This window comes from Ceratina calcarata, unplaced genomic scaffold (assembly GCF_001652005.2).
Source record: "Ceratina calcarata isolate Rehan_Ccalc_2016 unplaced genomic scaffold, ASM165200v1 scaffold27, whole genome shotgun sequence".
NCBI lineage: Eukaryota > Metazoa > Arthropoda > Insecta > Hymenoptera > Apidae > Ceratina > Ceratina calcarata.
The window spans coordinates 173,572-198,896 of record NW_017149195.1 but is presented as its reverse complement, the minus strand read 5'-3'; the positions used below and the strand labels follow the sequence as shown (position 1 = coordinate 198,896).

General features: G+C 40.4%; 2 protein-coding genes across 13 annotated transcripts in view; one reads left to right on the top strand and one right to left on the bottom strand.

Moving 5' to 3' along the window:
• Window positions 1–25,325, bottom strand: part of LOC108623446 (uncharacterized) — a 42,392-nt gene that overhangs the window by 10,805 nt on the left and 6,262 nt on the right. The window lies entirely within an intron of this gene.
• The window catches only part of tn (tripartite motif containing protein thin), a 51,825-nt gene continuing 30,474 nt past the window's right edge, over window positions 3,975–25,325 (top strand). For 3 of the 11 annotated variants that reach the window (XM_026812270.1, XM_026812278.1, XM_026812277.1), the window contains exons 1-2: window positions 3,975–4,072; window positions 6,464–6,570. The gene's annotated coding sequence lies outside the window, so the exon portion shown is untranslated. The other 8 variants (XM_026812279.1, XM_018022000.2, XM_026812274.1 and 5 more) reach the window with 7 other exon arrangements.

Here is a 25,325-nt window from a genome sequence, read left to right as displayed (position 1 = left end):
ACCGAGTTAACGTTAGATAAACAAGAACCTAGGAATTCCATTGCAGATGTCCATTGTCGGACGACATCGACATCGGTCGCGCTTGGAAATTGCAGCGATAAGTCACTTCACGCGAATTTCTCGTTCCGGACAATGACGAATTTGCTCCCCGTAGCTTTCGGAAACTGGCCTCCTCGAAAATTCAGCCTTGCGGGATCTGGAAATTGATGATCATACTCCATCGAGGAGCAACGTTTTAACCATTTCTTTGTGAAGTTTATCGCTTTAAATATTAGACAGAACATTTCTTAAACCTTTGGCAGAGATTTTACGGCTCATACAATCTTAATACATGAAAGATTTTGTGAATTGACATCATAAATGGTTAATTTTTTATAAAAATCTGTTATAAGATAAAAACGCACATAGCCAGACGATTCAAGTTCTGCATTATGAGCTTATAAGAAATGAAGTGTGAAACTTTCGGAGGTAGATAGGATAGTGAAAAATCTCGAAAAAGGTGTAAAATATAGGACGCGAAGCTGAGAGAACTCGTTGCACTGATTTATGAAATATTCCTGTATAAAGTAGACAGAAGAGAAGCAGCTCGGGGGGCGACGCTAGGATTCTACGTTTACATCGGAATTTCTAATTTCATGCACTTTCTAGGTTGAACTTTCTACAGTTTCCCTGTGTCCCACGGCAGACAGACTGGAAAAAATCCGGTAAATCTGTTTCCCGTGAATTTTCCCGTGAACGGTAGAAATGGAAGAAACGTGGAGAGTAAATTCAGCGGAAGAAGAGAACGTGCGGTTCGCGAGTTCATTTCACCGTCTCATCGTCGTCGACGGCGACGGCGACGGCGTACGAACAGACGATAAAACTCACAACTAGTAAAAAGTACCGGTGATTTATCGGTCCAATCTTCGACTAGCGTGATCGACATTGCGCAAGAACGACGTCGCGCAATTAGCTTCAACTGCTCCACGAATCGCTCGCTCGAATTCTATGAATTCTAATCTCGGTCTCTTGTTTCTTCAATCCTCCACGTATGTAATGACTGAACATTGAAAATTCTCTACCGGATGTATTTACACGTTAATTCCTGTTTTTCAAATCGCGAAACGTGCCGCGCGATGAAAATTGCAGCCGCTTGAATCGCCATGTCCGAATCAAATGATAAATCGTCGATGATAAATTGAATGTCGCATACGAATTTTTATCCCGAGCGTAACATGTAAATTATTACTGATCGTAATACCTAACTCACAATTCATTTGATTTATGTCAAAGGGCAAACGGACATTTTACTCAGCAAAAAAAAAAACGGACAAGACAATGAAAAATGTGATCTTTAATTAAAATAACGATCGAAATGAGATTGACAAAATGGAGGATTGTAAGCGCAGCTTGTTTCTCGCTGTAAAAGAGACGAAGATAGCTTGCTTAAACAGTTCTAAATTCTCATCGAACAACCGGGGGTATTTGTCTTCTGAGTCATCTAACGTTCGTTTATTTATCGAGCCGTCCGACGAGACGACTAATGAGCTATGTAGGTGAAACTTCATCTCGAAATTGCAACGGTAATCCCGTTAAGTGGCTGGGCAATTATTTTGATGTCGACGAAACTTTCCTTCGCTTTGCGCCTGATATCGCGGAATGGATTAAGCACCCGCGAAAATATCGGCTCGGTAAATATTAATTCATCAACAACGCCATGAGTTATTATCCTGTCTTGAAAACTTTCAGCTCCAATTTTCGTATCGGGTATAAGACGGAGTCTCTCTTCCGTGATTTCAATTTATTTCAAATTAATTAGTTACTACAACAAAATAAAAGACGATTACGTTGAACAAATGTAAATATTTTTCCGATGCTTAAAATGAGATGCGGTAATGAAAATACGAAATAAAGAAGTTGCAACGTTAGTAAGGTATAAAAATTTCGAGCCACAACTTGGTATTCATTACGGAGCCGTAGACTACTAATTTGTTAGCTTATTTGTAAACCAATAAAAGAATTTTTACATATTTGATTTGGTCGTTTTCGTACAAGGTATCTATCAATTTTATAAACCTTGGTACATGGTTTCAATGAAACTACGATCGAAACTCTGATATCGGAATTTCACTCGTTTTATTTTTAGAAAAATTCTCTCGTTCTCAGTATCCCCCGAAATGCCAACGATAGTTCCCAACCGGCAAGCGATTCTGAACTTTGCACTTCAATCATCGCATTATAATCATGAATAATACAGTTCCATCGACGCGAAGTACCGAACGCCCTTCGATGCGACTATCGGATCCAAACGACATTTTTATCTCGCGGACGCAAGGAAACGAAATTCCCTTTAATCCAACTGCATTCGTTATTTAACCAGCGTTGCGCGTAGTAAAGCGCACGCGAAACAGAATTCCGTGACAATTCGAGCTAATGGCACGGCCAGGTCGAACCGATAATAATTCAACATTTAATTATGAGTCTGTCATTTTGGGGGGGGGGGGGCCACGACCGGTGCGTTCGACGCGAGACCGCAAACTATACGCCGTACAACGACGATGCGATGGTGTGCGGAACGCGTTACGGACGGTTCGCGCTCGTATTGTATAGAATCGGCGGAAGATGGATCGTCGAGTCAGCCTCGAAACAAAGTCAAGAGCAGATCGTCGATATTTCATCGCGCGGCGTTCGTAGCTGACCCCACTGCAAGTAAAAACGCGAACACCTACCGACATGCATCGCGGAATGAGTCATGAAAATAGTGCAATCGTACGACGAAGAAAAAAAAAAAAAAGTGATCGTTACGCTATTGCTCTCGAGATCCTTTGATACTAGATTTCATACAGAAGATACAAAGAATACTTATCATGCATATAAATGTGAAAGATATCAGATGAGTGCATATTGCAACGTGTAAATGATAAAAGAAATGTGTTACGTAAAGTGCACGTTCATAAATGATGTTATAAATAATTTTCATAAGTAAATGGGTAGGCACTTGTAAGTGCCAGTTTCATAGACGAGTCATTCTCCGCTGTTTGCCGGCGTGCCTTATTCAGAAAGATAGTTTCGACGTAACTTGGTGATATTCCGTCATTTATTAGGGGTGAACTTTGAAAGGACGGGAAACCACGAATGGGGATGTTGTAAGGGTCGTTAGTACCACCTATAAGTCGCCAGCACCAAGTATCCACTTTGTCATCTTTAAGCTCTTTCTTCGTTGATGGCAATAGATTAGGGATGCTTTAACGATTCTCCGTCTCTAGGTCTTTGTCTGCACGCTACCTGATATTCTCAGCGAGATGAAATATCTGCATTTAGAGGAAAACATCGTTCGTCCCGTTACGAGGCTATATCGACGAGGAAGGAGTTGAAAGGGAGGACAGGCAATGCTGCTGATACAAAAAGTTTTCCCCATTAAACAGTACGCCAGGAATATTAAAACATCCGGCTACTATCTTCTTACTTATCTCCAGAGGAATGATGAATCTCGGCGACTTTAATCGAACGAGAGTTTCGGGTTTCGTTGCCGTCGGATATTTTCTAAAAATATATTCCCGGAACGAGAAAAATTTTTACCGGGTGAAACGTAATTTGCGAATGAATATTTTTCAGATTAGAGATACGTATCTATCCCACTTGGAAACGGTGGTGTACACCTAATCCTGTCTGATCCAATTTTATTCGCAGTGCCGTGTACGAAGTATGCGACTTTTGTAATGCACCAGAAGCCGTAAAAACAATCGCGAGTCGTGCGGGGTTCAAGGACAGTGATCGAAAGCCGATAAAGGGGACGGAGCCGGCTCAAAGGCAAAGCTTGACGCGGCGCGATGCTGTCGTTTCACAGGAATCGCGTTCGATGTGACGACGCGACGCGACGTAGCCCATATGGGCAACGAGAAAGGAACGGGAGCAGGTGGAGGAGAGAGTGGGGTGCATAAGCTCGGGCAGAGGATCAAGAAAAGACGCCGAGGAAGGAGGCGGGGGAGAAAGAGAAGAAGCAGGAATGGAGCAAGCGACGAAGTAGCTGGCCAGAAATAACTAATAAGACATTCACTCCGAGACGGGCGGCCAGCCGGCCCGGACGAACGCGGTGCGTCTTGTATAATCTCGTAATCGGCATTCTATCACCCTCCATCGACACGATAATACCACACACGATTCTTCGTACTCGCGGTGCAACACCGGTGGCGAAAAGCGCGGCAACCATATGGAGAATATCGTTGAACGCGTCTTATATACCCAGTGTCGCGTATCATTATTTCGCTTCTTGGTGTCCCAGTTCCTTGAAAGTGTCCGTTATCGTTTATCGTAATCTCCTGTACCACGACTCGATTCGTTGAACGAAGCGAACGTAATTGAATCGACTGGAAACGATTAAAAAAAACGAAATAATAAGAACAAAACATCAGAGGAAAATGAATATTTTGGGAAAATATATCGCGTGTGATACGTCGTATAAAATCAAGTGCTGAGTGAATTTCATTTCTCGTTTGTGTGCATCGCTACGCTCCACCCTGCTCGGTTTGGACCACACACGGCTGCTGGTACACGCGAGAGGGACGAGGAATCCGCGATCGGACCGAGTCTCGGCATCGAGAGAGGATCTCTTTTCGCCGTCGCCATCGGCCGTCTAATTTTAAGTGTTAGATAATGCACGCCGGTGCGCACCGGTGCGCTCCGTTACTAAAACGGTACAGCGCCGACGATGCACACGCTCGCGCAGCTCGAGCAGCGCGCACGCTTCGCTCGCGCGCGCGATCGTTGCCGTGAAAATGCTTGTTCCCGTGCCTAAACTCGGAGACGCTCGAGGGAAAAGGATTATCGTGCTGAAAAATGTACGACGGCGATACGTTTCCATGATACGGCCATAATTTTTTAATGAATCTCAGGAGAGATGTCTTCTTCATCGGATTTCCGATGTCTCGAAACTCGGACTCGACTTTCTGCGCCCAAGGGGCTTTCGTAGTTCTTATAGTTTCGACTTTCCTGCCTGAAATGGTTCACAGTGATCTAGATTGTTTATTACTTTCAAGTTACATTAACAATAGGCAATGTCAGAAATTCAGCAGATTTCTTTAAGTATTTTAAAATGGAAACAAAATGAGACTGGCATCTCTCTAAGTCTTTTTAACATTAATTAAAAATATCGATCTGGTTTTTCGATCATTGCCACGATCTTTCGTTCCAACCGGTGCTCGCTAGTGACTTTATTATCGTTCATCTACGAGGAATAGCACGGTCGATCAAATTTTTATTTATGTCCGCTTAATTGCGATTTATACCTCCATTCGTTATCGCCTCTCATGCACAATAGTTCTCTTTTCTTTCTTTCTTTCTTTCTTCTTTCACTACTTTTCTCTTTATCCGAAGCTCCAACTTCGTACGGAAGCTCTTCTTCGTCACTTTTCCCCCGTTTTACCTTCTTCTTCACCGCTTTTGTATCCTCCCTCCACAAGCTCTTGCACAGTTTCTCTCCCTCTTTCTCTGGCTGTTCGCGTTCGCGCAGCTTCCACTCCTTCTCCACGTACCATCCTTCGATCCCACTATCTCCGTCTGTCTCTCCGTGCTCTAATATGGCCAGCCGGTGTCCAATTACCCGTTTCGTTCTCGCTACAGTTTTTCCACGTTCTCCACGAGCGCACCGTCGCGCAGTGCCAACGAAAAGAAGGTGCTGATCGACCGCAGCGACACGACGTTCCTATTTTCTGCTTTTCTTTTGCCTTCGTGAACCTCATTCATCCCGCAGCGACGTCCCAACTTTACCGGCACTCGCGATTTTTCCGTGAGATGTTCTGAACGCCGGAATCGAGCCAACGTGCGATTTAAATCGGGAAACCGTGCCGGTGTGAATTTGCTCGAAGGATCGGTAGAAGAAGGGAAGAGGAAAGGGGAAGCGATTAAAAATATATGGCAGGAGAACGTTGCTGCGGTGGCGGGTGGAGGTGCCAGCGAATTATCGTAGCTTAAGAGAGTGGGAGTGGAACGCGATTAAAGTCGCAGAAAAAAAGGGGGATGAGAGACTTTTCCCACGTGGCTATTATTTTCCCTGCTCTTTCGCCAAGGAAATCGATGATTCTTGGATTACCGGTAATCCAACAGCAAAGTGATTTTCACTTTAGGTACCTTCAGGCAAAAGTGACACACCTAATTGTCTTTTTATTTAATCGCGTCGCCGGTATCTCGGATCATGCAACTAAAATGCTCGTAGCACTTGATCTTGTCTGACCGGACACGCGGCTCTCTACTTATGGATCGTTCCTCGTCTGATCTATCGTCGACACGATCTACTTTCGTACATTACACAAACGCAGGTTCCCTTCTATTAAGAATAGCTCAAGCGTAATGCGTACTTCTCATCGGGGAAGACATATAATTTCCACGTTCTCCAATTTCCTCGAGAATGCCGATTCGTGATTACGCGATCGTCGTCGTTCCACGTATACGCGGCGGAGTTGTTTAACGGTGGTGATTTAATTTCCAGCTGTCACAGCGCCGGATATTGGTGATCGACAAGTGTGACTACTTGGGGCCCCCGTAGAGAGGGCCCCTAACCAGAGGAAACCGCCGGAAGGCGGTCAATCTGTCAAGGTAAACGCTTCTTTCCCCGTCCCCCGTTTGATTTTCAAAACTCTAACTACCCCCTTACTCAGTTCTCCAATCTACAACCGATCAGTTTGCCCGAATGATTGTGAATTAAAAATTCGATGAGAAAGGATCTGGCTGTAATAACATTTACCCAACTAAAATGGAATTTTAACGAACCTTTATTAAAGACCAATGCAGATTTGCGATACCGTGTTTGCTGCGAAAATTTCGTTCCGCCCGGTGAAAATTTTTACAAGATCATCGATAAGCCACCCTGCGAACTTAATTTCTCGGTCGATCTTTATCGATTATCGTTCCGAGGTCGGAGAGAGTCCGAAAATTCGCTGAGGTGTAATATTTTTAAAAAAATATTATGTATAATGTTCTCTTCGTTTTTCTTATATTCTGTAACACCTTCGCTTTGAAGTACTTCGAGAACCATCGGGGTATCTGGTTTCCTTTGAAAATTCTCTTTGACGCATACTTCATTGGTTCAGTCCACTGTATGACGTATAAATATGCGTGAAATGGTTAATCGTCCGCCAGTGGATGCACGGGATTAGAGACCGCGCAATCCGTCCCGAAAAATTAAAAGCGATGCTCGAATAAAAACGGAGCAGCCAACGAGAACGGCGTAAAACCCAGCCGGAAGTGGCGAATGTCGGGTTAAAAAACATTATTCGAGCAAGCCAGTTGGCTCGCGTCCGCGACCTGTAAAATTGAATCGGTAAAAACGATGTTTTCCAAACGAATTCAATTATCGCTTGCTCACAAAATTTGCGTTCTTTCGAGCGCAACGACACGGATGCAACTGAATTGCCATGGAACAGTCACCGGAAATATTTTACGCACATTTAAGCGAGCCACTACGCCACAATATTCTTTTTCCACCGGAATAACATTTCACCCGAAATGCCTGCTCGCCGCTTGATTAATCAACGCGTTATAAGCTTGTTCTAACAACTCGCAAAATCGCTTACGTAACGCAAGGGTGGCTATCGATCGACGACACTCGAAACAATTGCGGCGAGTACGTATTCTTCAAAAGCATAAGTACTTGTGAGCCGCATCTTCATTTCGTTTTATTCAGCGAACCATGCGCAGAATAAAGAAATTAAAAGAATTATTTCTATTATCTAAAACTCTAATGCATTATTATGCTGGTGCATTAAAAATCATCTATTACATTTCGTCTCATCATCCAGTATCATATCATTGAACATGGTATAATATGATGTATAATAAATATATGAAATACATAAGATTCTAGTCTCTCTAAGAATTGTCATTCAATCTCTAGTCATTCTCTAAGAATGAACAATTTGCTGAGTGCTGTTCAAAGCGACGCGACGGTTCGAAACAGTAATTATAACACTTTTTGAGAAGAGTTGAAATGAAACATTGAGTGGATTCAATTATAATACAATCGCTTTCTTATTTGCCGCGATGGCTACTCGATCACGAGGGGGTGGTTAATTAATTTTTCTTCGCGCCTCGAGCGTATTCTTTCTCATCCGGCTCACTGAAACGAAATAACTCTAATTACTTCTTTTTACTGGCGCGCATTCAAATCCCGTCGCCGCGTGAAACTGTAATTTTCAGCGAAACGTCGACGGCAGCTTGTTCCTCCTTTTACTTTTCTAAAAAAACTTTGCCAAGGCAAACCAGAAAATCACTTTTGCAGTGGCACTCGTTCGAAACGAATCAACGAGCCGTACTTTTCGAACCGGAAACGATGTGGAGAAAGGGGGAAGGGTTGGGGGAAAAAACTTAGCGGTAGGACGAGTAGCGAGCAAATTTTTGGTTCGCCATACAAACGGAAGAGCGGACGAGGAGAAGACGAAAGAGGAAAAGGAGGAAAATGGAATAACGAGGCTCGAGTGAGCGTTGAATTTGGAAGTCGTCATTAACGAAACGGTTTGACAAAAAATCCGCGCGAGAAGTCGCGCTTCGAGCAGAGCTGTCCGCAAATTAGCACGGTTAGACGTGCCGCGTTTCATTTCACTAATTAATGTCCGTTTTCCTTGCCCGCTTTTCCGGTCTTAAACGAAAATTCCAACTTATAACGACCTAACCCGAATTCGCCGTGTTTCTTTTGCCTCAAAGAACCGGAAATGAAAGTAAAATAACCCGCGCCTCGTTGCAGAACGCCTCGTTTCAATGAATATTTTAAATCGGCCGACTAATTTATCTGTGACAGAAACTGCGCGAGATAACTGACGGCGGGTATAAATTCAGGCCGTTGCAAAAGACAAACATCATAGGGGACACGGCAGGGCAGAAATCTACAATTCGAATTCCAACAATGACGTATATTCGTTATCCGCGACTGGGAGCGGTTTGTATCAGGGCCATTCATCCGTCGATAAGTATAAATTCTGAAACAATAATCGCGGTGCCAAAAATCCCGTACACACCGGTATTCCATGCACCATCCTCGCGGACATAAATTTGCGCTGCTCGGAATACTATCTTCCGGATTTTCTTTTCTTCGATTCTCCTCCTACGGAAGTTCTTTGCCGATACTACAATTTATTTTCTACGATATTTTCCTGTCGATAGTCTCTATGGAAAATTGTTACGAGATAGATAGTCTCAATGCTTGATTCTTTTCTTCAGCCATCTCTGACAAATTCGACGACGTTTGCACTTAATTTCAAATCTTCGTTTCGTCCATTTGCAATTGTCAGACAATTTTTTACCGTCGAAAGGAGGTCAGTGTAAAGCCAATGATGATACATATGTACACAATACCGAACAAAAAGCTCGCTGTGAAATAACACCAGTCTCGTGGGACGTAACAGAACCCTCCTCTCGCTGAAGCGTAGGTACACGCAGTAACTATTTCGAATATACAGCTGTGAATAATGCCTGACCGTGATCCCGCGAGGGATAAACGAATTGTGCATTAAATTATCGTGACTTGCGCTGATTCCTTCGGGAGAAATCTCGCTACGATTACCGTTAAATCTGGCGAAATGCGATGTATCCTCATCAAAATTGATTATTTAAAATGAGTTATAACGATAAAGTACAGACGAGATATTCTGGTTTATCAAGGATGTACTTAAACGTAATCTGATTTCTTATTGGATCTGTATATCCTTCACTACCTTTTGCAATCGTTATCAACTCCTAAAGATAATCGAACAACACCACAGTTTTAATGAAGTCGCTGAGCACTACCCTTTAACGAGTTCACACTTAATAAACGCCGAGTCTTCATCAAAGTTGAGCTCTCGTGATGACGAACTGGCCATCAATAGAAGATGTTCCGAGAGCCTTTTGATTATCAAAATCAAAGAGTGTCTCCCATTTGGAAAGCTGATATTCCACCGCATCGATCTATTTAAATTGCTAAAAAGGTTTGAAGAATAATTGCAAAACCTCAATAATGGTCTCTGATAGCAGCTGCTTTCAACAGAGTCTTCTCATGTTTCGAATTGATTCATCTTCGTCGACGCTGTGTTCTTTTCTCTCAGATCTTTCACGATCGCCTTTAGTGATTTGTGAAGATTTTTAACTGATCGAAGGTACGACGCGACGGACGGAAAGTGGACGGACTACCAGTAGAGAAATGGAAACCAATCACGTACAAAATGTCAGACACTCGCGATTGATTTTTAAATTTCTTTCTTTCCCGTGTTCCTTGTAGAACGTAGCCTTTGTGATGGAAATCTGGATCAGATACTTATGTTACTGACAGAATTACACGTGTGAATCCTTTCGTTCTCAACAGAGAAGCAGCCGGAAGAAAAATGGAACGCTACTGTGTACTTGCAAGATTGACTATACATAAATTACTGTCATTGATAACTTCCAACTGTGCTACAAGAACAATCTATTTGCTAGTCACATATCTCAATATTAAACATTCTGTAATGTAAATTGTGTTTTTTTTTACTGATAATATTGAAACTGTACTGATTTCATTATAAAATAGTTTTATTTCTATTGAATGCATTTTTCATATTAAGAAATTCACGAGTACTTCATTAAAACCTATGCTTCTGTTTATGACAACATTAGAGAAAACAATGATTTTAGTAATGATCTCCAATATTTATTGATATTATGAGAAATAACTATATTTGTTTCGTTTAAAGACTAAATATGGGTTACCCGTGTTCGTGTTAATGCAAATAAAATCGTTAGCCATTTATTTCTACTGTTTGACTTGACTGTGTGTAACTTCATATCAATTACACTGTGCCGAGTTACTTGCGCGGTTTTATCTCTAAATTAGCTAGCAGTAACAGTTAATAAGCGTGTTTAATTAACTTTACCGCCATTCGTTCCAACGATGATACCTTTATCCATATTATCTCGTATCGGTGAAATTTACGATACTGCTTTCGCAACAGTCATTTCATTTTCACCGTCGATTTCCTCCTCGATGATGCTCCTTTTTCACATTTAACCAATCAATTCTATATTCGTATTGTTTAATTAACCCAAAACACGCCGTACTCAATTGTAAATTAATTACTTCCATCGGAGTAACAACTGAACTCGCACAGCGCGTATGGAGTCCTACCGAAATTTTCAATTAATTTGAATAGCTAAATAAATTTTGTGTAATCAATACACAACGGAGTTTTATACGAAATAAAATATTTGAAACGTCGATTTAATAAATAATGATATCTTTGCGCACTATAAATAATAACCGTAAAAATGACCGAAACAATTTAAGTCGTGGTTAATAACGATAAAAATAGATATTATAACTACGTCAAGACTCAGAAGTTCGGACGATGTGATACGTCAAACAGGTCGTGAATGTCAATCGTATAATGAAAATGCAGAAAATCAGACCGGTAAATCGTGTTAACGGGACGATAGGATGCAAATGAGTGTTCCATTCGTAATGTCACCGATTATCCCGTGTTACAAGTTACAATTTGGCCAGCCCGCGGATTCGATTTGCGGACAAATGGCATAGAACGCCTATAATGATTCGACCCGTGACTGAGGCCATATTACAATGTCGTACTAATGATTAGACTGATTTATGGCATCGATTTATGAAATATAATGTAGATAGGAATCTGTCTCATCGTTTAAGTGTGTTCTGTAATATTTCATAAATTTCTATACGTCACGTGCATTCGTTGTATTTTCTGTATATTTTACAGACGCATGAAATCCGCAGTCTAGTACTGATTAATAATAATCGCGCTCATTAGCAAGGGTCGCTGAGCGATATCTAATGAATTTTAATCCTCGACCTCAATTATACATATTCCGTTTCATTAGGAAAATTGTAAATACGGTTGAGAGGAATTGAGGCATAAGTAATAAAATGTTCTTGCGTATCCATTCCCCGAACGTTTTAATACTTGATCACGATGATACGTTAATGCGGGAACAAAATTAATGAGAAATTAAAGTGCGATGAGAGCCTACTCCACGGCGTTTATTCCACGCGCTTGCTTTCCGCTCGATTCTCTTTGAAAGAGTGAGATCCCCTTTCTCTTCTACTTCTCATGCAAATCGCAGAGAGAATATTTAAAAGGCGAATCGCGTATCGTGAAGGCGCTCTTCATTCAACCTATTATTCTTCCGAAACCACGACGAGTTAATTAGTAGCACGAGGGTTAATTGGTCAATTGGGACAATGAATTAATTAGTTAATCGTCCGGTGCGAACCTCGGAGCGCATCGATTTGCCGGGACAATCCACGGTAGGAACGGCACCGTGGAAATTTTGATTCATTCCCTGAAATTGCCTTGAATCTTTCAACTAGCGAGACCGTCGAGACGAGGAACCTTTTTCAAACTTTAAGCAGAAGAATAATACCATCAATTACATTTTCTATTCCCTTTCACGCGACTCTTTCTCTTGTTTCATTTTCTCTCCTTGCCCTCGATCAACTCTTTTACTGCGAACGAAGCCAGGTATTTAAATTTAATCCGAGCAACTCTTGTAACGCAAAAATAGAATCGCCAAGAAGTATATTACTTTCATTCTCTGAGCAAGTTTACGAAGTTGACGTGTCTAAAATTTCGCAAATGTTCGAGGCAAAGAAGCAGCAAACGCGCGTTAGGAGAGCAAAGGAGTAGCAGCGTTAAACGTGACACACGGCTCGCGAAGCCGTGACGTAGTGGTATAATTATCCTGTTAAGGTGACGTGGCCTCCGTCGACGTCTCTATTTGTTCTCTTGCATGAACGAGCAACAAGAGTTTGTTCCGGTGGCATGGCTCGGCGACGACGCAGCGCGCAGGACAGACCCTGTTTCTTTATTTTCCACACGCGCGATAAGAGAGCGGGCATTCACGGCGGACGGAGACCAGTATCCGGGAGCCCGTTATTCTTTGAAAACTCACGCCGTATCCTCAGCGTGGTACATACAAGAGTTTTCATAAAAATGCTTCGGAATAATACTCCGCCGTAGCGTTCGTCACAAAGCGCGTCTTCACTTAACGCGCGATTCTTTCAAAGAATCGGGGCTGCCCTCTATTATTTCTTCTTGGTTTATCCTCTCGGATTCACCCTTTGTCACGAGCTGCGAGGCGCGTCGATTCAGCCTCGACAGGCCGAGAAATTTACTTGTCTCGTGACCGTCAAGAGTTTTCCTCGAATTAGAGAGAAACAAAGGCTAGGCAAATTTGACATGAAACGATAACTAAACATCTGGCTTCTGCATTAGCAATTTTTTCAACCTCGAAATTTGAAAGCTACGCGTTATTTACCTCTACAACCGCGGCGTGGATGAAGAAAAGGTGAACAGAAGATGCACGTTCTACGGTATAATTTATTGCTCGGCTACAAATGTATATTAATGCGGCGGTGCAGCGTGTGAACAAAAGAACCGGGCGAAGAACGTGGAAGATATAAATTAAAATAAATAGTGCGTGTAGATGCAGCGGCATGAGACTGCGCCGCTGTGTTAAATTATTCAATTCGCGTTTTGTTATGAGCTAACGAACTTTTCAACACGGTCGACGGAGGGCAACGGCGTTCCCTTCGTTTTCGTTTCGGTAGTCAAGTTGCATTCGGACGATTCTCGGTGTTCGCCACGAAGATTCTACGCAAACTTAATTAGACCAAGCCGCAATAAACGATGAACAGGCTCCTGGCCCAAATCGTTTTATAGAGCGAACTTGTCGTTCAGCTCGCTTCAGCATTATGCAAATTTACTTAGGATAGCCCGAGGTTCCGGCGGCGCAATAACCACGTGGCTATGCTACTTCCGCCCGGTGCCCAGAGAACGTGAAAATTTGAACAGGACAATAGACCAACGAGTTTCGTACCGAAATATTCTACCAGATTTTTATGATGCCAGTTTATAATCTGGAAAATTCATATTTTTAAACAGTGTGCAATTTTTATTCAAAGTATTGCACAATTTTATTAAAACAATTCGTAAAATTTATTATATGATTTGGTGTGTGATTAAGATTATACGATTTAGTGCGATCTTTCTATTGAAATAGTTTCTGATAGTTAAAAATTCAGAATAGTTGTCAGATTTATTGATAGACAAAAAATTGGAAGTGTCCTAAAACTGACGAACGAATGTGCAACAATGATAGGATACAAAAATTAGTGAAAGAATTAATAAAAAGCTATGGCAACGTTACGATGTGAAAATCTATATTTCTCCTTTTCAAATTCGATCAAGATCAATCGCTTTGTTAATGATGAATTCGATTTTATCTCGAGACGATGGAAGACTTCGTGAAGCGAATCGATAGAAACAAAAGAGTGAACAACGCGTCGCGTTGCAGGCTAGGCTAGCAATGAGGGAAATCGTGAGAAACAACGTCTTTGTCGTCGGTTATTGTCCCCGTCATCTTTCGCTTCCACCTCGAGCACAAACGCGACGATGGGCAAAGAATCAAAAAGAAAAGAATTTCATTTTATTCCGAGACAACGCCCGAAGCCACGAGGTCGGGGGTTCCGCGAATAAGATTCCCCGTCCAATTAAATTCAGACCTGTCCCGTTCGAATAAAACGCGGGAATTTCTTTACGATATTGTGTTCTCAATCTATGCCGACGCGTTAATTAAGATTAACAATGCGAAGCACGATGATTATCTCTTTGTTGACTCGGCATAGTTCTGATTCTGGCAGTCTCCGTATTGTCGTGCACCAACCGACGACCCACTTCTACAGCCGCTGAATAAAGCTCGATCGCATAATGACGTCGAATTAATTGAAAAACTCCCGAAATGACATGATCCTAAGTCAAATTCAAGTCAAGACGAACCACATTATCTCCGCATTCCAAGACGGAACTCGTAACTTAATCGAAAATCGTCGTTCTTAATTCTCTTTTTAACCTGTTTGATGAAATATTTTCTCCCATAGTTATTATAATTAAAAACTTTCACTGATCATAATTAAACACCCTTCGAATAAATTAAACGCGTTCACGTGCCGGATTTTGACATAGAAATTAATTAACTATTCGTCATATAACATAATTAAAAACCTATTTAAAAGTTGTTTAAAGGGAAATCGCAAGTTCAAAGAAATTTTTAATTGACTCTCGAGCCGTGTCGCCCCGAGTCAGCGGTAATTAAGTTCCATGGTTCAGATTTTCCGGCGTCGCGTCGGCTGAAAGTTACATCGGGTAACCTGGTTCGACAATCAATCGGTTTCGGAACATCGGCTTAAGGTTGTATGAACCCAGACATAAAACAATGTCAAAGCATTGAAGTTTTAACAGTGACTAGATATTACATTAATAAAACACAGTACAAAATTATAGAAATGTGACAAGCGTATCAGAAAAGTTATTACGTCTTCAATTCTTATGTCGAATGACAGAATCTCGATTTCATTTATAAAAAAAATATCAATGCAACAACGACAGAATTTTGTATAATTCTTAATATACGATTTAAGAATATTTTAAAGTTGAAATAATGTCAATTTCGATATATAATAATATATAACATACTATAATACATGTACTACTATATAACATGTAAATCGACAAATGTTCCATCATGAGTATGCTGTGATCTAATGATTTTCATCTAAAAAATGTAATTTAAGTAGACACACGTTTTTATCATTTATAAACGGTGATTTACTATGTGGCAGGCGATTATACGTAACAGTGATACGATACGAGAATATGATACAAGTGGATAGCCAACAGGGTTGCTCAGTTTTATGGAGTTTTATTACCAGGCTATTTAACATCGTTTCACAGACAGGTATTAAGCGATCATCGGATATGAAAGACGCCTTATATGCAGATTAGAAAAGCGAGCCGATCTCCACGGGTGGCGTATTATTACACTGTTGGAAAGCGTCCCGCGACTTTTATCCCTTGCTATTGTCTGAAGTTTCAAGTTCGAACTTGGCTGACAATTTTCACGAAAATTGTGCGCGAGAAATTCCTCTGTTAGGAACTCATCGGCATCGGACGTCGACGTCAATATTGAAATATCTTCCTGTAATTAAACATTGAAACGGGTACGAGTTATTGAACTGAATCGAAAATGATGGAGTAATATTCTTTCGCGATGCTCCGTACCGTCGAATAAATATTGAAGAAAGACGCCAGTTATTTCCGATAAATTATGAGAGAACTCTTCGACGACGGAATACAGTCCGACAAACATCAGAATACTTTCTATTATAATTTATTATAATGTAGACATGCTTTGTCGTTACTCGTTAAATGTCCTAGCATGTATTTCGCGTAGTGAATCCATTGTTCGAAGTCCAGCGCTCGTATGTTCGTTGCGTAAAAATCCGCAATCTAATAATGATGTAAAAAGATATCGCCAGGAGTAACAAGTCCAATATTCGTCGAATCGTCATCGGTAATTTAATATGCCATCGATTAAGAGGAAACATCGCTAATGCACACGGAACCGGCCGGGCAATAAATTATCGGATTTTTTCAGTCTGCCGATACCAAGCTGGCCGCAATGGAAACGGAAAGCTTGCTCTATAATACATGTACTACTATATAACATGTAAATCGACAAATGTTCCATCATGAGTATGCTGTGATCTAATGATTTTCATCTAAAAAATGTAATTTAAGTAGACACACGTTTTTATCATTTATAAACGGTGATTTACTATGTGGCAGGCGATTATACGTAACAGTGATACGATACGAGAATATGATACAAGTGGATAGCCAACAGGGTTGCTCAGTTTTATGGAGTTTTATTACCAGGCTATTTAACATCGTTTCACAGACAGGTATTAAGCGATCATCGGATATGAAAGACGCCTTATATGCAGATTAGAAAAGCGAGCCGATCTCCACGGGTGGCGTATTATTACACTGTTGGAAAGCGTCCCGCGACTTTTATCCCTTGCTATTGTCTGAAGTTTCAAGTTCGAACTTGGCTGACAATTTTCACGAAAATTGTGCGCGAGAAATTCCTCTGTTAGGAACTCATCGGCATCGGACGTCGACGTCAATATTGAAATATCTTCCTGTAATTAAACATTGAAACGGGTACGAGTTATTGAACTGAATCGAAAATGATGGAGTAATATTCTTTCGCGATGCTCCGTACCGTCGAATAAATATTGAAGAAAGACGCCAGTTATTTCCGATAAATTATGAGAGAACTCTTCGACGACGGAATACAGTCCAACAAACATCAGAATACTTTCTATTATAATTTATTATAATGTAGACATGCTTTGTCGTTACTCGTTAAATGTCCTAGCATGTATTTCGCGTAGTGAATCCATTGTTCGAAGTCCAGCGCTCGTATGTTCGTTGCGTAAAAATCCGCAATCTAATAATGATGTAAAAAGATATCGCCAGGAGTAACAAGTCCAATATTCGTCGAATCGTCATCGGTAATTTAATATGCCATCGATTAAGAGGAAACATCGCTAATGCACACGGAACCGGCCGGGCAATAAATTATCGGATTTTTTCAGTCTGCCGATACCAAGCTGGCCGCAATGGAAACGGAAAGCTTGCGAGCTTGAAACAGGGCGGTGGCCTCTCCAGAGGGCATAAATTTTTCGGTTCAAAGCCTATTTTGGGCAAGGAAATTACGATAAATCAGGCTGCTTGAATCAGAAACCCGCTGGCTAAACTATTATGGAATACCTGAGGTGAATTCTAATTACGCATTACGCTCGATCTCTCTAACGAATTCTGTCCGCCCACGCGTCGTCCCGTTGTCTTATCGTTCGTGCGCAAACATTTCCAATAAACACTAGCAATTTTTACTGCTGTCTCGCGTCTAGGCGACGACTCAGTGGAAAAAGGCCACTGTTGAACCGTTGCCAACGGAAGAATCAAGCTTTATTGTGACAAACTACGTGGCTACAGAAATCTTATATCTTCCCGCGTTTGTATTACTCCGTGACGCGAACCTTAAGATGCTCGTCGATTTGTACCGTGTCCTCGTATCGTATCATCATTGCACATCATCGGTTCATGCGTATTCGTATATACACCATTGTTCATAAGGCTCAATATATAATTAAAAGCAATTAACTAAATATTGTAAAATGTACGTGTATACGTGCACTTAGTGAATGTATGCAAATCGAATAAATTCGGGGATGGTTAATATATAAATGTATGCAAAAATATACTGATATGTGCAGAGGAAATACAAATATGTAGACACATTGGAAATGCAGTGTGATAATTGAATCGTTACGTTTTAAACACTGAAATTGCAATTGCGTTTGCTACAGCTAGCAATATCTGTTATTGGTTTTTGTAAAATGAATATATAATACTTATAATACATTCTGTTGCATATACATTTCCCTGAAAATACATCAGCAATTCGTAATTTTCGATTATTACGAATTTGTCAAAACAGAGAGGTAAAATAATTACGTCTGTTCAGTAGCTGCTTTTATCAACTAATAGAGGAAAGAATTGTTGCACGATGATAATACGTTGTCCCTCGGGCAACAGACTCGGTTAGCGTCCACTTTTCCCAAAGGTAAAAGCACTCGAACGGCGCCGAGGAAGCTTTCTTATTTGTCCCAAAGCTCAATGGATTCGAATGACTGAAGAAAAACAAACAGCACGTAATTTGTGTTTATCTTGTCCCCGTATAAACTTTGGGGCCGTTTTATCCACATTCTTAACCAGACGCTTTATCGACCGGCGTTACGAAAATTTTAATGCTGAACTTGGTTGAGCAAACACTTAACCGTCCGCCTGCATATTAAATTGTTTTCGACCCAGATTGCTTCTCATGTGTCCCACATTTTTATTTTCCCTAAAGAGAATTATGACGACGTAGCAATAAAAACAGTTAGTTGATGTTCCAGATCTTTTTTTAAAACACAGAAGAGACTAAAACTTACAATCAAGGGTGTACGTGTAAAACGTACGTATGTAAAATTACCTCAATTGCGGCAACGACGAATAAAAAGGAGGAATGTCATTATTTGAGTGAAATTCGTCATAAAAAAAAAAAAGTAGCAATCGTGGAGGCGAAATGACTCTGGCGAAACTTTTCGTGACGCAATTACGCGGCTCCGACCCCAAGTTGCCACGCGAGCATGAACACGCAGTTCGTGACCGTCGTTCTGCGTGTCCTCTAGCACGGTGTCCGCAACTTTATACACTCCCCTGGCTCGTGCCCCTTCTGTTGCTAACTTCGCGACCGTAAAAAAAGTTGCAGTGTACTGTTTCACCGCATTATCCTCCGTAATAGCCGTACAACTTTAACAGCGGATTAGCCGAGCCAAGAGGGTAGAGAAACAAACTCACGAAACGGTAGTTTAAGGTAGAGTGCAGGGATCTACTTGAAAGGAATAAACCGTTCGGCTGACGGGAACGAAATTTTTCGTACGGGAGATTAATAGTTGCGTACTGTCCCACTGAACTCTTGAAAATTTGTCGACTGTCACAGCAAAAACATCTTATACAGACTTAATCATTTAATCATTTTATATTAGCTTAAGATTTAATCATTTTATATTAGATTGCATGTGAAATTTATTTAAATATGGCAGGTGTATTGAATTCGTCATGCATTTGTCAGTTACTTTTATACGTTCATAAATGATTAAATAACTTCATTATTCCAAATGTGTAATATTAATATTATGGAAGTAACGTCTGTTGTAAATTGTAAAACATACATCAAATATTCAATGCATTTAATAATTTAATTCACGAATTTAATAAATCTGTTCCTCTATGTCTGAAACGCTTAACGATAATTGGAAGACATTCGTAGATCCTCGTTTCATCGCTTTGGATATTAGTACCGGCAAAAGTAAAATTGTAACGTTCGAGCAAAAGTTTAGATAACAAGAGTTCGGCAAAAGTTTCAGTAAATCGAGCATTGAGAAAAATTTCCAGCTTCGGTAAATGGAAGCTCGGATAAATGGAGTTCCACTGTACGATGAATGAAGGAGCAGGAGTCCGGGCGTTTTAAGGTGGTCGCAAGGCGAAAAGGAAAAGCAGGAAAATCCATCGGGGAAGGTGTGAACGACAGAAAGACGTAAGGGATAAAGCCGGTGACGAAACAGCTCCCTGATGCTGGTAGACTAATAGTGAAAAAATCATACACGCCTACCCTGGCCAGTTAACGTTCCCAATGGACCATTTGTCAATTACGAAGTCCGAACTACAGAATATGGGACGTGTTTGACTCGTGGCAGTTTTCACAATTTTATAGGGACAATATTTAACGAGTAATGACAGTATTTAATGAATCCTTATAGAATTGCAGCGGGTGATTGATTAAATTCATAACTACACGATTGAGAACATATACGCAAACCAAACACGTGTGATATCAGTATAATGCACAATGAAAAAGAGATTCAATTACGAAAGCAATTTATCGGTTAAAGCGCAAACAGGGCTGAAAAATACGGCGCGTATAGGTAGGAACAAACGCGCACGCGGTGAGAATGAACGTTTTCTATTTGGATTCAACACGAAATGTGCGTACGTATTACGCGTTACACGAACGTGACACGCCAATCAAATTTATACACGTATCGTGATACGATTAAACATGACCGCGACGCTGAGGAGAGCCTATGTGGATACAATGAATTAAATACCGCGGTAACCCTTTTATGTCCAATAATACATCTATATTATTGCGGTATCACGCGATAAATACCACGAGCAACATTCCATAAATTTTTCACCGGACCAAATGAAATTCCGGCCGCGTTATGAGCAATTTTCATTTAACGATGGTGTTCATTTGCGAGCACCGGTTATGGTACGCTCGTTTCGGGGCAACAATTGAATCGGTTGATATTTCAGTTCTCTCGCATTTTCATCGGTTGAAACTTTTATTCTCCTCTGACGATCGTCCCAATACTTTATTTGTTGTTTAAATTAAGTAGGACATTCGCAAAATGCAAAAAGGAGATCATCGTTACCATTAAAATGGTGCAAAGCATAAATGCTTCGATCCCATTGTGGCAAAAGGGAGACGCAATGCGTTTAATTAAATCGACTTTTCACGTCATGTCCTTCCTTCCTCGCGTTTCCAATTTATCGCGGCAAAAGTGGACGCGGGTAAGAAAATTCTCGGTTTATCGGCTCCATATCGAGTTTCGACTACCTCAAACGGAATAGAACACCCGGTAAAGCTCTCGCACGGAAAGCTGTGTTGCCGACGAGAGAAAAGCTCGGGTCGATAAGAAAACCAGCTATTCTGCCGTGTCTATTTCGAGGAGCTCGGTCTGAGAATGAAAATACGCGGGGCTGGAGAATCGCGACGGGTCCAACTAACTTTAGCAAGAGTCTTCGCGCCGATACTAGGAGCACAGAACCGCGATCGGCAACCCGTTCGTACGAGTGTCACTATTTCTGGACGGAGGGCTTTTTGCGTTCTATGTAATCGAAACTTTAAAACCAGTTTACCAGTAAGCATCTCCTCCCTTGAGAACAGCTTGTCCGATTTATCTAGTAGATTCGTGTATATGAAGTGTCATCGAATATAACGGATTTAAGTAATTTCTTTAGAGATTCTTTAGAGATAGAGAGAGAGACATAATTTTAGTGTTATATTAATTAATTTTACATATTCTCCAATGATTGCATTATTTAACTCTCCCAGATGCACTGCATCATAAATGGAATTGAAAATTAATTAGGAAAAACAAGAAGAAACGAAGCCTATGTAATGATTTAATTAATAATAATTCTGCAATATGATTGAAAGTAATAATATGCAATGTGTGATGTGATGAATACATATTTTGTTCAGCAAGATTGAAACTTATACAACAAAAATGGAACACTTCGTGTTTGACTTTCTATTGGAAATAACTGGACTGTGGATTTTATGGATTTATGAAAGAATTCAATACGTATCACGTCGTGTACCTTGTTATGGATTTACGACAGCGTAATGCGTTGTAACATTTTTTCATTCAAATAATATGCAGCGATGAAAAGTGAGCGGAAAGGCAATTCTCGAAAATTTTCCTGCCGCAACCGTCATCCGATCATCTGGATTAGCCTTTAATATTGGTCTGAGGGCTTGACGTGCCACCAGATTGAATATAATTGATATCGATTCACGGCTAATATCGTAGCACGCCAATACATCATTCTGAACTTCAATCACAATAAACGGGTCAGCTGAATACTTCCGATCAACATCAAATCTACCATACTACCCTTTCTTTTCTTAGCGATTCATGTTTCGCTTTTAAAAATTGTTACGAAGTGGATGTATCAAAACGAAACTGAAAAGCTTCTAAATGAAAATGGAAACTGTCTTAAGCATGCACATCTCTACAAGAATAAAACAAACGTCGCGATTGCAATTATAATTTTATAGAAGAAGATGTAAGTAAAGAGAAAATGTATTGAGATCGAATTAACGATTCAGAGATCTTCGATTATTTGATGCACGGATGCATCGTCTAAATTTATCGATCCGCGTCAAAGTGTGCGCTAATAAACAATCGTAGATCACGAGGCGATGAACACGCGGACGGATGTCTTCTAAATCGGGAACGATAATTAAAGCGGCGGGAAGAAACTAACAATGCCGCAGGCCGATAGTCCACTTTCACCGTTCACCATCGCTTTCCAATATCGTCAAACCGTGACGGGAAATTCAATAGAAATTTCCATCCGTCTATAGGTAAAATGCATACTAATGCCGGCGTTAAACACAAGCCTGTATTAAATGGCGTTCGTTACGCCACGCCACGCAGCCGTCTCGTCGATCCACAAACGGACAATTGGAAATTAGGAATCGAATTCGTCGGCTAATTTGAAGTGAACAATTCCAACCGGAAATTTTGACTCGTTGACGACTTTGATTATTGAAAATGTATTAGCTTAATGCACACGAAACGTCTTTTTAAAAAATAGTAGACGTAGTTCATGTATTCCAAATAATTCTTCAGTCACTATTACATGATTAAACAATTTCATTTTCCATTTCCAGATAAAAAAAAATTTTTTCAATGATTTTCGATCGACAGATTCTAAGTCTAAAGAGCATTTCATATGCACCAATCTAATAATATCAATTGAACGCTTCCTAACATCAACAATTCTATAGATAGAGATATGTTCACGTTTTCATCAAGCTATTTAGAAACCAATAAACGAGATCGGAATAGACGCGCATGGTAGCTCTAATATTTTGACACTTTTCATTTTGTATAAACTCAATTTAACTCATTATTTTTTTAAGTATGTACCTTAACTAAACCAAGGTAATTGTATTGATGTTACAAGTAGACTAGATTTTTATGCTAAACATACATTTAAAAAATATCATTTAAATTTTCTTTCATCATTTACGCAGCTCTCGATATTCTATATATTACTCGCATTCTTTATAGTTTCCACAAATTTAAATTTTCTATCAACGTATATACTTCGCAGTCTGGTTACAATATAAATATCTACAAAATGTAGACGAGAAAACGAAGAATTTTGTCAAAAGATTTCAAAGCCACGTTAAATTTACATCAAGGACTCTTTTGTCTCCCCTCACTCGGAAAATGGATTTTCGACTCACCGACCAGTGAGTACGTGTTCAGTCAGAAATCATCCTCTCGGGAAACACGCGCGTCGCAGTGACTTCGTCCACGGATAAACACGCGTGCGTGCGCCCGTTGATTCTAAAACTCCCGGTGTGTGTTTCTTGACGATCTTTCGACGAAAATGAGCCGGCGGAAATCGAAGGTCTCCGTCTAAGTATAGCACGCGCCTTGCTAGCGTAAGCCTGGTCTCTGACGTCGGAAAGTGTCAGTCTACCCTGGACCGACCGATTCCAGAACCATACTGATCCCTCTCAGTATCTTGTGAACCGATCGTGTAACTCCGCAACTTCTGTCTTCTATTTATCCCGATCGTCTTCTATTCCGCCTTACACTTTGCAGTTACGCGAAAAAAACAATTGGTTGTTCGCGAATGGATCGGTGATCACGTGTCGCGTGTGAATCTTGTATTTTGTGCACTTTTTTAACTTTCTTCGATACCCATGAGAAGTTTCTCCCACGAGTAACCAACCTCTTGTCCAATAAGGCAGACGTGTTCATCTTTGTTCGACTATTTCTCATTCTTCCTATCCTCGATTTCCTATATTTTTTTTTTACCAATTTTTTCGTTCGAACGAAAGAAAGGATCTTGGATATATTTTATGCCGTCGCTTTGAAGTTTCGGTGAAAGAGGCGAAGCGAGAGAGAGTTTAATATACAGTTCTCTGTGTGGGTACGTATACGACTCTTGGAAAATGGAATAAACTCGATTCTCTGTTGCGTCGCATTGCATCAATAAATACTCTGTTTGCCTGTTATTAAAGGATGCCTCCGTCCCGAGCAATTACGCCAATATAGAAATACATTTTTTGGAAATTGGATACGAAAAAAAAATTCAGTTCCCGCTAGCACGAGCAATTTTCTAACACGTGTGCCGAAAAATTAGTCGTTTCAGGTTGAAACGTTCTTTGTGCGAGCGATCAAAGCAGTTCCAACAGGTTTTTACAAAGTATTTATTGACAAACAACGCTAGTATACAGGATGGTATGAAAAGTGGTAAAAAAGAAAAAATAGAAATATCACGTTTCATACAGTTCATGCATCGAGTCAGGTTATTGGTATCGAGCTTAACACGAATCCGAAGAGTTTGGCTTGTTGGCAACAACGCCCACGATTTCGAATTTCGTGTAGACAAAGGAAAGAGCTGATTCAGCGCGCGACGTCCACGCAGCTACGAATTACTTGTCGCGAAAATAATAACGCGCCATGTGTATCTCTGCATCTTTCATCACGTCCCAAGATTCCTCGCGGTACGACGCTTTATCCTCGCTATATTCAATCTAAAAAAAGAATTTCTCCGACATGAACGAGAAACAATTGAAAATGCTATCCAACCAACAACGACGTTTGACCTTCTGAAATATCCATTCGCGGATCTTTGTCTCGTTCTCGGAACGATCACGCTTTTCAGAAAATTTTCCCGTGACTAAGAATAGCTCATGCAGTTTGTTGCTTCCTGAACAAATACGATAGCTAAAAATATCATTCAGCTTTCCGCATCATTTTCCAAAACGAGTTCATATCCTCTACCTACGCGATCTTTAACGAGGATTCAAAATCACACTTACATTATCATGACTGTTGTAGGTGAATAATTAATTGAGAAATATCAAGTTTATAATAGATACAATGGACCGTAATTTAAAAATATACGCGTAGAATTTAACTTATTACAATTATATAAAAAAAACACCTTAAAGCTTTCTTCGTTTTAATGAACCTCGTTAGCCTGTGGATTTCTATGCATAATAAAATATTTGTAGTTGGAACAAAAATTTTTTTATATAATTTCCTA